Below are 4,557 nucleotides of genomic sequence, written 5' to 3' on the forward strand. Positions count from 1 at the left end.
GTGTGTGTGTGTGTGTCTGTGTGTGTGTGTGTGTGTGTGTGTGTGTGTCTGTGCCAGTGTCTGTGTGTCAGTCTGTGTGTGTGCCAGTGTCTTGTGTGTGTGTCATAGAAACATAGCAAATAGGTGCAGGAGGAGGCCATTCGGCCCTTCGAGCCAGCACCGCCACTCATTGTGATCATGGCTGATCGTCCCCAATCAATAACCCCTGCCTGCCTTCTCCCCATATCCCTTGACTCCACTAGCCCCTAGAGGTCTATCTAGCTCTCTCTTAAATCCATCCAATGACTTGGTCTCCACTGCCCTCTGTGGCAGGGAATTCCACAAATTCACAACTCTCTGAGTGAAAAAGTTTTTTCTCACCTCAGTCTTAAATGGCCTCCCCTTTATTCTAAGACTGTGGCCCCTGGTTCTGGACTCGCCCAACATTGGGAACATTTTTTCCTACATTTGGCTTGTCTAGTCCTTTTAAAAAATTAAATAAGTGTCTGTGTGTGTCTGTCTGTGTCTGTGTGTGTGTATGTGTGCCTGTGTTTGTGTCTGTCTGTGTGTGTGGCTGTGCCAGTGTCTTGTGTGTGTGTCTGGTGTGTATGTCTGTGTGTGTACAAATTCCGTGTGGGTTTCCATCCGATATCTATTGCTTTCCTCCCGCAGGTTCTTGTCGGAAAGAACTGCAGATGCTGGTTTAAATCGAAGGAAGTCACAAAATGCTGGAGTAACACATTTTACTGGCTTGTCCCTTCTTAATTTACACAGAAAATCTAACTCGCTATTGAATACATCCAGTGAATTGGCCTCCACTGCCTCCTGTGACAGAGAATTCCACAGATTCACAACTCGCTGCGTGAAGAAGCTTTTCCTCATCTCAGTCCTAAATGTCCCACTACCCCTTATTCTTAAACTGTCTGACCCTCTGGTTCTGAATTCACCCCCCCCCCCCCCCAACATGAAGCCCACAAAGTAAGCAGTATACCTTAGAGTAATGGTAAAATATAACATCACGAGGTCCAAAACAGTGGGAAAAGTGCAAGATTGCAGGGCAAGAATCACTAGTCAAGTATGTTTTATTGTGATACAGGTACTGATAAGATAACAAATTCTTATTTGCAGCAGCAATAAGAATCCTCTGATCCTCGATTCCCCTACTCTGGGAGAGAGATTCTGTGCATCTACCCAAACTATTCCTCTCATGCTTTTGCACACCTCTATAAGATCTCCCCTCATCCACCTGCGCTCCATGGAATGGAGACCCAGCCTGCTCAACCTCTCCCTATAGTTCACACCCTCTAGCCCTGGCCAAAGATTTGGCCCTGGCTACATCCTCTGGTCCGGTCTGGTCTTCCAGTTCCACTATCCATGTACCTACCTGCCCAAATGGTTTAGTTTAGCTTTAGTTTAGAGATACAGCGCGGAAACAGGCCCTTCGGCCCATCAAGTCCTCGATGAACAGCGATCCCTGTAACCACAGTATCTCTGCCCTACACACACACACACACACACACACACATAGAAACATAGAAATTAGGTGCAGGAGTAGGCCATTCGGTCCTTCGAGCCTGCACCGCCATTCAATATGATCATGGCTGATCATCCAACTCAGTATCCTGTACCTGCCTTCTCTCCATACCCCCTGATCCCTTTAGCCACAAGGGCCACATCTAACTCCCTCTTAATATAGCCAATGAACTGTGGCCTCGACTACCCTCTGTGGCAGAGAGTTCCAGAGATTCATCACTCTCTGTGTGAAAAAAGTTCTTCTCATCTCGGTTTTAAAGGATTTCCCCCTTATCCTTAAGCTGTGACCCCTTGTCCTGGACTTCCCTAACATCGGGAACAATCTTCCTGCATCTAGCCTGTCCAACCCCTTAAGAATTTTGTAAGTTTCTGTAAGATCCCCTCTCAATCTCCTAAATTCTAGCGAGTACAAGTGGAGTCTATCCAGTCTTTATTCATATGAAAGTCCTGACATCCCAGGAATCAGTCTGGTGAACCTTCTCTGCACCCCCTCTATGGCAATAATGTCCTTTCTCAGATTTCGAGACCAAAACTGTACGCAATACTCCAGGTGTGGTCTCACCAAGACCCTGTAGAACTGCAGTAGAACCTCCCTGCTCCTATACTCAAATCCTTTTGCAATGAAAGCTAACATACCATTCGCTTTCTTTACTGCCTGCTGCACCTGCATGCCTACCATCAATGACTGGTGTACCATGACACCCAGGTCTCGCTGCATCTCCCCCTTTCCCAATCGGCCACTAGGGACAATTTACATTTATACCGAAGCCAATTAACCCACAAACCTGCACGTCTTTGGAGTGTGGGAGGAAACCGGAGCACCCGGCGAAAACCCACGCAGGTCACGGGGAGAACGTACAACTCCGTACAGACAGCACCCGTGGTCAGGATCGAAGCTGGGTCTCTGGCGCTGTGGGACATCAACTCACCCACTGCCCAACCGTGTCGCCCAAAGTTACTCCAGCACTTTTTGTCTCCATCTTTGACCAGGTGGAGGTTGGGTTCATTTGGGGCCGGTCTTTGCAACCAACAGCTTGTCCACCAGGGGGTGAAGCTGCTCTGGTCCCAGCTCTGGTTTGGACATGTCTGGCCAAAGATCTTATAGCAGAGCTTGCTATAAGATCTTTGTGTCTGGCTACGTGGAGAACATAAATCAGATGAGGAAACTCGTGTCAAAAGATACTAAAGCGGATCTTTGCTTGTGTCCCTCCAGTCATATGGTTCCGGTGAGGGAAGGACAGGCAAGGATGCGTTGACACACGGTCTCCTGAAGAAGAGTCTCGACCCAAAACGCCACCCATTCCTTCTCTCCAGAGACGCTGCCTGTCCCACTGAGTTACTCCAGCATTTTGTGCCTCTCTTCGGTTTAAACCAGCATCTGCAGTTCCTTCCTGCGCACTGCTGGTGTTTTAATCCAAGCTCTGTCACCCAACACACCGGGTACTAAAACAATATGTGTAGGAAAGAACTGCAGATGCTGAGGAGAGGAACTACTCGGCCCAGCACCTCTCTGCTAGCCCTGAATGGGTCATCCCGGGGGGGGGGGGGATGTTGAGGGGTGAGCAGAGGAACCACTCGGCCCAGCGCCTCTCTGCTAGCCCTGAAGGGGTCATGAAGGGGGGGGTTTGATAGAGGGGGGGGGCCTCTCCCTGCTAGCCCTGAAGGGGTCATCGGGGGGGGGGGGGGTGGGGATGGGGAGGGGTGAGGAGAGGAACCACTCGGCCCATCACCTCCCCCTTACTAGCCCTGAAGGGGTCATCCCACGTGGGGGGGGGGGGGGTGAGGAGAGGAACCACTCGACCCAGCGCCCCCCTGCTAGCCCTGAAGGGGTCATCCCACGGGGGGGGGGATGGGGGGGGAGGGTGAGGAGAGGAACCACTCGGCCCAGCGCCCCTCTACTAGCCCTCTCATAGGGGGGGGGGATGGTTTGAGAGAGGGAACCCTTGCTGTCACTCGGAGGAAGCGTGTCACTGCTACCCCTCAGCCTTGAGATGGTCATCGCGGGGGTGAGGTGTCCCGTGGCCACTCGGCCCAGCTCCTCCCAGCTAGCTCCCTGCTAGCTAGTAAGGTGACGACACCTACCTGCATGGCCGGCGGCTCCGTCTCCCCGCGGTGGGCAGGACCAGGGGGGGGGAGGAGGCGGGGCCCGCGGCCCCACCCGCCCTATTGGCCAAGGGGGACGGTCAGTCATCTGTCCATCGGCCAATCAGGCGTCGGTGGGCGGGGCGGCGGGGGCGGGGCCAGGGTGGCATTGGCGGTCGCTGCTGTCAATCACCCAGTGGAGGGCGGGATCTCGGCGCCGGGCAGCCAATCCGGGGGCGGGACATGGGTGAGGGCGGGGAGGGGGGACAGACAGCGACGGCTCAATCTCAATGGCCACAGGGGCGGAGTGGAGACAGGCTTGTAGGCGCTGGAGACACGGGTTCGATCCCGGCCGCGGGCGCTCAGCTGTGTGTGTGTATATGTGTCTGTGTGTATATGTCTGTGTATATGTCTGTGTGTGAGTGTGTCTGTGTGTGTATATATGTCTGTGTGTATATATGTCTGTGTGTGTATATATATATGTATGTGTGTATATGTCTGTGTGTGTGTATATGTCTGTGTGTGTATATGTCTGTGTGTGTGTGTATATGTCTGTGTGTGAGTGTGTCTGTGTGTGTATATATGTCTGTGTGTGTATATGTCTGTGTGTATATATGTCTGTGTGTGTGTATATGTCTGTGTGTGTGTACATGTCTGTGTGTGTGTGTGTGTATGTGTGTGTGTGTGTGTGTGTGTGTGTATATATGTCTGTGTGTATATATGTGTGTGTGTGTGTATATGTCTGTGTGTGTGTATATATATGTGTGTGTGTGTGTGTGTGTGTGTATATATGTCTGTGTGTGTGTATATGTATGTATTGTGTGTGTGTATATATGTGTGTGTGTGTGTGTGTGTGTGTGTGTGTGTGTGTGTGTATATATATGTCTGTGTGTGTATATATGTGTGTGTGTGTATATGTCTGTGTGTGTGTATATATGTGTGTGTGTGTGTGTGTCTGTGTGT

General features: G+C 51.3%; 1 protein-coding gene across 1 annotated transcript in view; it reads right to left on the bottom strand.

Annotated features, from left to right (window-relative positions):
• Window positions 1-3,635, bottom strand: part of LOC129693783 (aspartyl aminopeptidase-like) — a 32,019-nt gene extending 28,384 nt beyond the window's left edge. Inside the window, exon 1 of the transcript XR_008722912.1 lies at window positions 3,595-3,635. The gene's annotated coding sequence lies outside the window, so the exon portion shown is untranslated. The remainder of the gene's footprint in view (window positions 1-3,594) is intronic.
• Between the last annotated feature and the right edge of the window lie 922 nt (window positions 3,636-4,557).

Source organism: Leucoraja erinacea, unplaced genomic scaffold (genome assembly GCF_028641065.1).
Source record: "Leucoraja erinacea ecotype New England unplaced genomic scaffold, Leri_hhj_1 Leri_425S, whole genome shotgun sequence".
Classification (NCBI taxonomy): domain Eukaryota; kingdom Metazoa; phylum Chordata; class Chondrichthyes; order Rajiformes; family Rajidae; genus Leucoraja; species Leucoraja erinaceus.